At 37.8% G+C, this 12,937-nt stretch overlaps 1 pseudogene; it reads left to right on the forward strand.

Annotated features, from left to right (window-relative positions):
- The first annotated feature begins 5,476 nt into the window (after window positions 1-5,476).
- LOC126792309 (monodehydroascorbate reductase, chloroplastic/mitochondrial-like) lies at window positions 5,477-11,658 on the forward strand (annotated as a pseudogene).
- The last annotated feature ends 1,279 nt before the right edge of the window (window positions 11,659-12,937 follow it).

Genomic DNA, 12,937 nt, shown 5'->3' on the forward strand with positions numbered 1-12,937 from the left:
TTGTGAAATCTCGAATTCGACTAAAACAGATTCAATAGGTATTAACATGAAATTTCAGGATATGATGAATCATCGAAGTATCATCACGATACTTCTCGGAGGACCAAACCATTAGGTATGGCTCCTAAAACACTCTCGCGTACCCGACGACATATCAATACCGAGGAGCATGTGATGGGGGCCCGCCTACAGTCGGATCATCGCTCCCGGATGATATTGATAATCGCCAAATACGCACTTAGGCTCTGATACCAACTGTAACGACCCCAAAATTTCGAGCTTTAAAACTCAAAATTCTAAAGTCGTTAAACACCAAATAATCTCAAATAACTCGAAATCATTAAAGTGTAACAGCGGATCAATTCTGAGTTCTCAATACAACTCAGTCAACCAATTATTACAATCCAAATTTATAATCCATACATAAAATGGAAATGTAATAATCCTCACAAATCACTCACAAATCTCACAAATGAAATTACACAACATCTCACACACAAACTCACGCTAAAACCTCACCACAAGTAGGATAAGAACGACTTCAAGCCTCTGTAGTCGTCACTCAACTCCCACTAATCAGCACCTGCAGAATGATCCCCTACACCATCGAATTGGTGCACCGGGATTGTAAACACAAACCCGGTAAGCTTATAGCTCGTATGAGTAAAATCACAAAATAGTTCGCATATCAAAATACACGAAAGATCACAATCAACAAATATAAATGCCCCCATGAGCCAATGGTCAGCCCATCTGGTTGACCCAAAGAAATATGAAATAAAAAGCTCATGAGGAAATTAAGTAACCCTTCTGGTTACCCAATGCATTTATAATACGGGTACCAAGAACGCTGGTACACATCTGTTACCCCTCTCGTAATACACCGTTGATATTGGATAGCCACCCGCTACCCAACATCCAAAATACACCGAGTACCCATGAGCAGATAACCACCCGTTACCTCACATGCAGTACTAAGGCAGACAGACTAGAGCTCTAACTGTATCGTAACTTTCGCCCGGCCAAAGGCTAGGTTCCGACTTGCCACACAAGTACAATAATCTCACATCATATTGTACCGAAATCACGTCCGAAGACAAATCACATTTTAACAACCTCAATGTTAAAAACACGTACAATAATCACACATCATATTGTACGCTTTAAAACTTTCACGATATCACCACAATAAAAATCATAACAGTATATTATATAGCAAACTATATATATTCGTATTTATTACCATTTATACAATATATACATAGTCCACTATATCCTATACATGTCATATTTCATAACCACTTGAAGAATTACGTACAATATTCTCACATACTCATGCTCAATTTTCCGTCACCGAAATGACTATTTTTAATGAATTAATAATAGTACGTAATTTAATGAACTATATATATATTATGTACCTATTACCATTATACTATATATACGTAGTCCACTAAATTATATACATGTTATAATTCATTTGATAAACACACTTGCAAAATGTTGAATCACCACGAGGGTAGATTCGTAAATTCAGTGAGATTTTACTCACCTTATTGACTTGAGCGTAATTTCTCAATTTCCAATAATAATCCCTTTCCTCGATTTAGCGATCACCTTAAAAAGATAAAAACAAGCATTTAGAATCGTTTCGTAAACCTTTAAATGCCAAAACAGTAATATACGGTTACTGTTCAGCAATTTTGGTTTATACGAAGTTACTGTTCACTATTCACGGTTACTGTACAATTACTCAATTAATACGTATTTCTGTACGTATAAGTACTATATACGTATTTCTGTACGTATAAATACTATATACGTATTTCTGCACGTATAAATACTATATACGTATTTCTGTACGTATAAATATTAAATACGTATTTCTGCACGTATAAATATTAATACGTATTTCTGTACGTATAAATATTAATACGTATTTCTGTACGTATAAATATTAATACGTATTCCTGTACGTATAAATATTAATACGTATTTCTGTACGTATACGTACGATTTAAATGTAAATACAACTCAGTAAATAAAATTTACTAAATTACCCTTTTACAAATTACTTTTTACATTTACTGAAAGTAATTTATAATTACATTTACCGAAGGTAAAAATTAATTACATTTACCGTAGTAAATAAAATTTACATTTACATTTACCATTACACAATAAATTACCAAAATACCCTTCTTGTCGAAACTATTCACACCGCCGCAGGTGGCGGCGCGTGGGGCACACGCGCCACCCGCCGGCAGGCGGCGCGTGGGGCTCACTCGCCGACGCCACCACGGCGCGTGTTGCGCCACCGCCGTGCCCAAACTCTCCCCCTCCTCCTCCTCTACCTTCCTACGGTCTCCGATTACACCTAGGCCAATCCTAGCCTCCTCACGCGCCGCCCCTAGGCGGCGGTATCTCCCACCCTCCTTCACCCGATTTCTTCCCCAATCTCTCCAATTCGAATCCCTAATCTCCCAATCCATCCAAAAACACCACAAAAACAACACAACCATGAATCAAACGTCTCCTTACCTAGATCGGAGTCCAAAACAGTCGGGAACTCTTGGATCGGTGAAGAGCTTCGTGCTCCCTCTTCGTCGTGGCTCCTTGGCGGCGGACAGAGGCACGGCGTGCTTGAGGTGGTAGCAGGGACTGGCGGAGAGCACAGTTGCCGTTGGTGAGGAGAGGGACGGTGCGAGGGAGAGAGCGAGAGAGAGATAGAGTTCGGATCGAGGGGGATGGAAGAGTGATCAGTGAGAGGGAGAGGAAGAGAGCGATCGGTGAGGGAGAGGGAGAGCGATCGGTGAGGGAGAGGAAGAAAAAGTCGAGAGAGTGAGAGAGAAGGGAGAGCGGCGGGTTGAGAGAAAGAGAAGTGAGATGAGGGTTTCTGATTAAGGAAACCCTAATCCTATAATTACCTATTTATACTAGTTTCCAAATCGGAAACTAACTTCCGACGTTAATAACTTTTACCTCCGACGTCCGATTCGAACGCGTCACATATCCACAAACTCGTATCGACGAGCTCTACAACTTCCGTGAAGAACGTTTTCACAACCGAGCGACAAATTAAAAGTCGCTAAATTCGTTCGGAAACGTAACGTTTTCTTATTAAACGTTCTCGGAACGTTTCCGTTCCCGTTTCGTAACGTTTGCAAGCAATCATATTCGGTTTAAATCAAACTTCACAACTTTATAGAATTTAATTCAATTCAAATAATGTTTGAAAACGAGGGTTATTACAAAATCAATGCACGAACTAAAACTGTTCAACATGAACCATTTGTATAAATCTCAATTTTAAAAGTCAAACCATTGTCTAATTGGAAGAAATTTTGTAGAAATGATTTTGAATATCATATCTAAATACTGAATTGCTTATTATGAAATAATTCGACCGAAAAATGTACTAAAATTAGAACTTTACTCTATAATTTCAAAATATTAGAATGTTCGCTTTGAAATTACAAACGCTTAGCCGACGTAATGATTGATGTCTTCGGGCAAAGAGCGAACAGTACCCTTAACAAGATTCATGAGCTTCAAAGTGCACCAGGAGGAGGAGATGATGCCTTATTTGCGTGTGAAAATAGTTACCCAATGATTTTAAGCATTTTTATCCCGAATTGCAAGGAGGTGATTTATACGAGCAAACATAGTGATGCATGACATTCCTATTAATGAGGAAGACTATGTGAGGATTTATTCAAAGGGTCATCTAGCTCCTATTAATGTAGGTGTCAAAAATGTTGCTGCTATTGCTGAAGCAAATATACGGCAACTGGGTTAATATGTCAAACATCATCGATTATATGCAACTATATTGATGGACTGAATAAGGCTTATAATTTTCCAGTGACACTAATGATAATATGATACCATGCGCGACACTTTAAGATTTATGAGATCGATCAATGACATGTCTACCTTGAGTTCATTATTTCTTCCGCTCATTTTAAAGCTTCGTTAAAACATAAGGTGATACCAGAGTATCAATTCAACTACTTTCAGGCTTTGAAGCAATACCAAACTCACCAAAGAAAAGCTAGCTGACGGTATAATTGGGTAAACTTGCCTACGGGATTGAACGTTCAGTTTTGCTCAGGTTTGGATTAAGACGGTATTAATCAGAATTCAGAAAGCTAACAGGGATTGCGATCTGGGACAACTTCTTTGGTTAAGTTCTTGTTGTTCAAGTACACAACTACTTCTGTAGCAGAAAGCCAAAATTCGGAATCTGCAGCTGTAGGCAGCACTGCTTGACTGCAGACTGATTCTCTTTACAACTTACATGCGCGAGTTTTCAGCTAGCATAAATAATCCAGAAATCTGAAAACGAAAAGAATCAAACGAAGGCACAATCGAATATGCCATAATCTGCTTCTGTTTCTGCTTGATTTCTTATGTTCTAGCCTTAAATACACAAATCATATTCAAAACCTGAAAATTAAATGATCAAATAATGGCAAAGCGAGGTTGCGAATTCTTACACTCTCAAACTTCATGGTTCTAAACTAATGATTAAAATTTAAGAAGGGCCCTTGAATCTTTATGTGTGGCTACTGGTCGAGTGTTCAATCGGTTGGGATATATATATATATATATATATATATATTCGATCTATCTTTACTATTTTAGCAGGAACCCTAACACGTACTGATCAAGTTTCCTTACAATTAAACCAACCAATCAACTTGCATTGTGATACCTCGCAAGTTCTATATTCCATCTATCTGCTGGGCTGAAGTACTTGTATAACAGTCGATATTCTGATATATACCTGCAATATACCCTTATTATAGCTCATAATTATCATAATTAATTCACTTTGTAAGTGGTCTTAATTAGGTTCTCCATCATTAACATATCCTTTATTCATGCTCTGATGAGTCTGATCTATCAGTGCTCGTGGAACCTTTCCTAATCGGTCTCTGGATTCACTTTACAAATGATCCAAGTTAACAAATTATATCATATAATTTTGATGCAGGGTGTTATAATTATAACAAGACTAATTTATTGCATCACCCTTTCAATTCACCCACCCAATCTTTATCTACCCCAAATGGAAATGGAAATAATGGATCATAAATTATTAAATTATTGAATATCAACCCTAGATAATCAATTTAGGTTAATATATGATGATCGATTAACTTATCTGCTGGTGGACAACCATATTTGTGCTACCCCCACTTCTCCTTCCTTTCAAAAAATAGTGCTCATCAACTGCTCTCATCAACAAAATTACATCTCCCAACTCACTGAAACAGTGGCCGAATCAGGTTTATATATTTTGCGAAGCTCTTCAGCCTTCTCGCACTTGAAGATACCTTTTCTTTTATCAAAAACGTGGTAAACACTTGTTTCAACCTTCATGTTTTTTGAATTAATCATTCTGTACTTCTATAAGTTTCTAGTTAATTTTTATGTGCTTTAAATTACAGGTTTATAAACTCAGATCATGATGACTACCTTAACACTTCTGGTGTTCGTTGCCTTTGTCCTGGTTTCTGCATCTCTGCAATCAAATGCATGGAGGCACAAATTCGATGGCGGCCTTGTGGACAATGATCGATTCGGACGATTCCCAAGGACACCAAATGCTGTCCCGACGGCTAGGGTGGACTCTAAAGATGCCAAGGTCGACGCTGTGTCTGATCAAAGCAAGGGTTCGGTACGTACCGGAGGCATAGCAGGTACTAGTACTGATGCGAAGAACAATGATGAAGATCGATGATGTGAACCCGAATTATAAACAATGATGAAGATCCATATGGAGGTACTGGTTCGAAGTCTGATTCATCAACCGACACTCACCGTTATTATTCTATGGATGACCGCACCAGTTCAAGCTCCAACGATGATGGACGTGTCACGACCCCAAAATTTCGAGTATAAAACTCGAATTTCGACGTCGTGAAAAACTCTAAAACAATCTCAATAAATCGAAATCGTTTTAATGTCTCAGTGGATCATTACTGAGTTCACAATACAACTCAGACAAACCAATTATTACAAACCAAATCTATAAATTATCATTACATCAAATTGAAATGTAATAATCCTCACAAATTCTCACACAAATCAACACAAATCCTCACCACAAGATGGAAGATGAACGACTTCGAATCTTCAGAGTTGTCCTTCGATTTCCACTAATCGACACCTGCGGAATTATCCCCTACACCATCGAATAGGTGCACCGGGATTGTAAACACAACCCGGTAAGCTTTACAGCTCGTATGAGTAAAATAACAAATACCACTCGCATATCAATATATACAAAAATCCACAAATCAACAAATATAAATGCACTCATGACAAATTAGACGGCCCATCGGGTTGTCTAATAATGTGAAAATATATGAACTCATGAGAATTGGGCAACCCCTCTGTTTACCCAAATGCATTTATAATACGGGTACTCATGATCGCTTGTACACCTCTGTTACCCCTCATTTAGTACGCCACCGACATTGAACAACCATATGTCATCCAATATCAAAAATATATGGGTACTCATAAGCCGATAACCCATATGTTACCTCTATGCAGTACCCCGGCAGACAGACTAGAGCTCTAACTGTATCGTAACTTTCGCCCGGCCAAAGGCTAGGTTCCGACATGCCAAATGCGCCCGAAGACTGGTCCGAAGACATAAACTCGTCCGAAGACAAAAACACGTCCAAAGACATAAAACACATCCGAAGACTTTAACTCGTCGGAAGACATAAACACGTTTTAACAAAACTCAATTTTAAAACCACGTACAATAAGCATCACGTTATATTGTACAATCAAATCAAAATGCTCAACATATATATCTTATCATCAAAATAATCTTATTCACAATGAAATCCTAACAATATATAATATAGCAAACTATATATATGTACCTATTTACCATTTATACAAATATATATTCCACTATATCATATACATGTCATATTTCATTTTTTAAAATTCTGCATAAATCCCGAGTTACTGCAAGGGTAGATTCGTAATGTGATATTTTACTAACCTTATAATCTCCAGCGTAATTCCAAAATTCCGAATGTAATTCATTTTCTTGAATTATCGATCACCTTGAAAAGATAAGAAAAGAAATTTAGAATCGTTACGTAAACCTTAAATGCGGAAACAGTAATAATATGTTACTGTTCAGCAATTTCTGGTTTTACGAAATTACTGTTCACACAGTTACTATTCACACATTTACTATTTACGTATTTCTGTACAAATATACATCAATTACGTATTCATGTATGTGTACATAATGTTTACGTATTTCTGTACGTATGCATACTATTCAAATGTAAATACTGTCTCAGTAAATAATAATGACTGATTTACCCTTCCAAAATTACTTTTATATTTATTGAATGTAATTTACATTTACATTTACCAAATGTAAATAAAATTTACATTTACCAAATGTAAATAAAATTTACATTTACTGTACGCAATTTACTTTTTACATTCACCGTACGTAAAAAAATAAATTTACAAATTACTGTTTCCGGAACACTGTTCACGCGCCGGCATACGTGGCGGTGCGTGGGCCCCACGCGCCGAGCCTAAGTCCGGCTACGCACGCCACCGCCGCCCCCAAACCCTTCACCTTCCTTCCCTCTTTCTTCCCACGGCTTCACGCCGCCCCTAGGCCACTCCACTCCCCCACACGCGCCGCCTAAGGCGGCGGTAACCTCCCCTCCTCCTCCACCTCCGATCTCCTCCAATTCGAATCAAAACAATCACAAATTCACAATAAAGCATCACAACCATCAATTGGATCGAAACCTCACATATTCCCGGCCTTGGGAGCACCGAAGCTCGTCAGAGATCTCAGACCAGTCGTGCGAGGTTCGGTGAGGTGCGGCGAGGCTTCACGGTGGCGATCTGGCTCGCGTCTTGCTCGGAGGAGAGTCGCGTCGAGCTTGCAAGGCCTCTGGTGCCAACGGTGAGGAACACGTCTCCCGGAGGTGGGAGATCGAAGGTGAAGCCGAGAGGGAGAGAGAGAGAGGGAGGCGGGTGAGAGGAGAGAGAGATGGGTTTCCATTATTGGAAACCCTAATCTGAAAAATGCCATTTTATACTCGTTTCCAAAATCAGAACTAACTTCCGACGTTAATAACTTTCACGTCCGACGTCCAATTCGAACGCGTGACACGTCCACAAACTGGTATCGACGAGCTCTACAACTTTTGTGAAGAAAGTTTTCACAAACGAGCGACGGAGAAAAAGTCGATTCTCACGTCGCGGAAACGTAACGTTTTCCTAAATAAACGTTCCGATATCGTTTCCGTTTTCGTTTCACAACGTCGCAAGAAACCAAATTTCATTTAATGAAATTTGAAAACTTTATATATTTAAATCAACTCAACAAATAAGGTTATTACAGGACGCAAGCGCCCCAGCACTGATAATGACCGCCCTAGCACTGCCAATGGATCGAGCTAGCTAGCTTTCTTCCATGTATAATAGATATATAAATTTAGTGTGCCTATATATAGCCATATAGGATTGTTTCATAAATAAGTAGAACCAGTGTCTGGCTAAGTGTTAGCACATGAGTTCGGTTTCACTATATCTAGCGCGCTAGCTAGCTTGTTGAATCCAGTGTGATGGGGTGTGGTTTAATCCTTAGGCCTATAGTATGTATTTTGCTTTGGCAGTTTATAACTTACATAAAGATAATCGAACCCCATAGCATACATGCATGCATCTTATCTGCCTGTTCGATTCCACTATAAGTTACAAATCAAGAAATTACAAGGGAATCTAGCTAAATAACAGTTCCTATAGGTGCATATAATTTATGCGCACTACTACAATTTCCCCCAATAGCACCCCCTGCATAGACAAAAAATATTAGTCGGTGGCAAAATTGAATAGTGGCACACTGATATAAAACATTGGTGGGTAAATTTTTCCTCCCACTGATCATCGGTGTGCATTGTATACAGTTGGGTGTAAGGTAATACTTGTTTATTCATTTGATAGTGTTAGTGGTGTTAAACTTGTAAATATTGCAACTTCCAGAGGTGATCAAGCACCCACACCCAATTCTTAATCCATCCCAATATTTCAAATTACATCAACACGTCTTTTTTCTTGAACACGCCCCACGCGCTCGACTCAAATTCTCTCTAGTGCTCTTCTCCTCTTGTCCGACTGCGCCACGCCATCGGTACTGGCCGTTGGCCAGGCCGGTGTACAATGTGCATTGTCGGACGGGAATGCTTTGGTGTTGTTGTGGATGTATCTGTGGTCCTTTAGTTTCAAATCGTAGATTAGATCTTGAGTTTGTCCTCCTCAGATTTAGATAGCTGCTCCATCGAAGGAATTGGCACTGTAGGATGACAGATCGGAGCTGAGTTGCTATGAAATGAGAGCCGCGGCTCAGCGAAGAATAGCTGCCGAGATGAGGGTGGCAGACTGTTCATCGTCGGATTGGATGCAGTGGTCGTTGGGGAATGGGAGGGCAGAGCAGGGATCTGCTACTTTGACTTCTTAGTTCAGCCCTTCTCTCATATGTTCTTTAAATATGAGTTTCACGGCATTTGAACTTTCTCAGTAATTCACTCATTCCTTAGTGCTTTTCATTTTCGCGGCCTATTTTGCATATCTAACTGTTTTAACTAATTCTTAATCAGGTTTGTGATCATCGGTGGCGGCATTTCAGCTGGCTACACCGCCAGGACTTTCGTCGAGAATCCAATGGCGGACGGGCGCCTGGCTATTGTATCTAAAGGGGTAATGAAACATTTGTCTGGATTTTTGAGCTTTTTTTAATGCTAGTTTGGTTGGTTGTTGTTGTCACATTTATGATAATGTTGTGTTATTTTTTGGACATGCTCATGTGCTGTATGAGCGTCCAGCACTGACTAAAGGCTATTTGTTCCCATTGGATAAGAAGCCGGCTCGCTTGCTGGTAAGTTTTCGTGTGATGGGACTTGAATGTGTGAGTTTTGGAGTATATGTGAGTAGGAAATGATGAAGTACATTGTTGTAGGGGTTTAATACATGTGTTGGATCTGGTGGGGAGAGGCAGACGCTTGATTGGTATAAAGAGAAAGGGATAGAGGTAAGTTGATTCTTGTAGCTGCTATGGTGAGATTCTTTTTGAATTGGTGCGACTGTGATATTTAAGTGTTGTAATGTGTTTTCAATGTTTTGTATTGATTTTTTATAAGGATCCAGTTACAAATGTTGATGTCGAGAAGCAAACCCTAACTACTGATTCAGGAAAACTGTTGAAGTATGGATCACTTATAATTGCACATGATGCATTGCCTCAAAGTGCTCTTCGATAATCTTTTCCATTTATTGAGTAGTTTTGCTATGTATGTTGAGTTTTTCTAGATTATACATGCTTAAAATTGAACCAAATTGGTTTGTATGGATTATAATTTCTTCAGACTGCCAAAGAAGATAGGAGGAAGCCAACCTGGTGTTCATTATATATACATTTGAATGTTGGGCATTAACTTAAATACAAACTGTAGTATAGTTTGTGTACAAGGTTTGGTTTGTTCAATAAGAGTATATCCATTCTTTTGTTAAGCAAGTATGGGATTGTCTTAGGGCTGTACAGCTAATTCCTTTCTCTAAAACTTTACATATTATTTCTCACGAGAAAGCACATAAGGTGGTCATTGTCGATGTTGGTTATATTGGTATGGTGGTTGCTGCAGCAGCTGCTGTTTGGAAACTTGATACAATAGTATGTATTGTGTTCAATTGCTGCATTTATGTCTGTGGGGATGTGGTTAACATAGTTGGGAAGTGACACAATTGCTAAATTTTGTAATTTGTCACATATAGTTTTCTTCTTTGTTCTTACTTGAATTCTGTTTATGAAGATTGTATTTCCAGAAGACCATCTTATGCAAAGACTGTTTACTCCTTCACTTGCCCGGAGATATGAAGAATTCTACAAAGAGAATGGTGTTAAGTTCTTCAAGGTTTTCCCTTTCTCTGGTACCTATATTGCACGTGAGAGTTTTCATTGAACCTGACTTATTAAGCATATTCAATTATGGACCAGGGTACCTCGCTAAAAAATATAGAGGCTGGTTCCAATGGACGTGTAACTTGTGTGAAGCTTGAAGATGGATCCAGTATAGAAGCAGATGCAGTAAGTTGGTGTTTTCAACTTCATACACATCTCCTGATATTAGGTTGATATATTTATTTGTTAATCTAATTTTGGCTGCACGCTGCAGCGCGTACATCTTGTAATAAATTTCTATCCATTTTTCACCTTTGCAGGTAATTGTTGGTATAGGAGCAAAACTTGTTGTCGGCCCTTTTGAAAGAGTGGGATTGGATTCCAATGTTGGTGGTATACATGTACTATTTTGAATTGATGCTGCCACAGTTGTTGTCTGAGCATGTTAGCTGTTTACATCCACTTAGTTGTATATTGAACTATGACTCATGCACTTTTAAGTATTATAATCTTAGATAACAAATACACGTAGTATTGTAAATCATGTGTAGGTAGGCTTTTATGTTGTGCTACGTTTATAGCATATTTAAAATTTTAATTACAAAGCTATTATTTTTGCCAAGAATCTTACGAAGTATAAGTAGAATGTCTATTTACTTATTCTGCTATCTGTAATTGCACTTTTTCAACCAAGGTTGACAATCTGTTTACCTATTATGCTATCTATTTACTAAGTTGATTATGTGTTTCTGAAATCGATAGCGCTTAAAATTAGCTTTTTGCTTTCACTCTCTTTATAGTATGCTGTATAATAACTTTTGCCTTCAGCTCTATGTTTGTGTTTATATAATTTATATTGTTAACTTCTCTCGCTCTTCCTTTTAGTATTTTGCTTTTCTTAAACTCAATATATTGTATTCATGTAGGAGAATGAAGGACTTGCAGCTAAAGGGATGATTCTGTATCCTAAATAGTTTAGGAGGTAGTAGATATTATTTCATGTTGTATTGCATTTGACATTGTATAAGAATTTGTACTGTTCAATTGAGTAATATGTGGTTGTGGTTGGGTGAAATTGTAATTTTTTTAAATATATCCTCAAGTTTTGCCACTGATATCAGTAACATTAAGAAAACACACTAATAATATAACAGTGTGTGAGAGGGAAAATGTATATGCAACATTGGTTTCTGGTATGCCACTGATAAATTATTAGTGTGTAAAACACCCTTAGCACCTCATATAGAGGGCACTGATAATTTATTAGTGGCTGCAAGGGTGCTAATGAGGTTTACATAATGTTATCAGTGTCTATTGAGGAAAATAGACATTGATAACAGTATGTGCTATTGGGGGAAATTGTAGTAGTGACTTGCTGCTGTTATGCTAGTTAGGCAGGATCAGAAAATTCAATTGAAAAATATAAATATTTGGACATTCTAGCTAGCCTTATTAAATCATTCACAAGCAATATCTATATCGATCATTTTCAACAAATACAAACAGCACCTTTAATTAAGCTTAGCAAGAATTTGTACGATCCCTTTCAGAAAAAAAATTGTATGAATTTGCCAATTGGCGATAAATGATTCCCCTGATATAAGAAAATTTTGAAGTTGCAAATTAACTTAATTATATTTCAAATATTATGGTTTTTCAGTTTCATTTATTCTCGTTTCGTTTCTTGAAGTATAATGGATTTTGTGTTCTTTATTGTCTCTTTAGAACGTGTTTTGAAGAATGATGGGTTTAGATGTACAGTTTTGAATGAAAGTTAACTTGTTAGAAGAAACAAATTCTATATTATCCAGCTTAAATTTCAATTAGGTGGTCCAAAATGCCAAAGGAAATCCAAACTGTACGTGCCCATGATCAATCAAAGTTACCGGTAATTATTATTAACTATGTTAAGATAAATTTCGATTAAAGAAACAAAAACAAGGCTGGAGTAGCTAATTAAAAGGTTTTACA

Source organism: Argentina anserina, chromosome 4, assembly GCF_933775445.1.
Source record: "Argentina anserina chromosome 4, drPotAnse1.1, whole genome shotgun sequence".
In the NCBI taxonomy this organism is placed as follows: domain Eukaryota; kingdom Viridiplantae; phylum Streptophyta; class Magnoliopsida; order Rosales; family Rosaceae; genus Argentina; species Argentina anserina.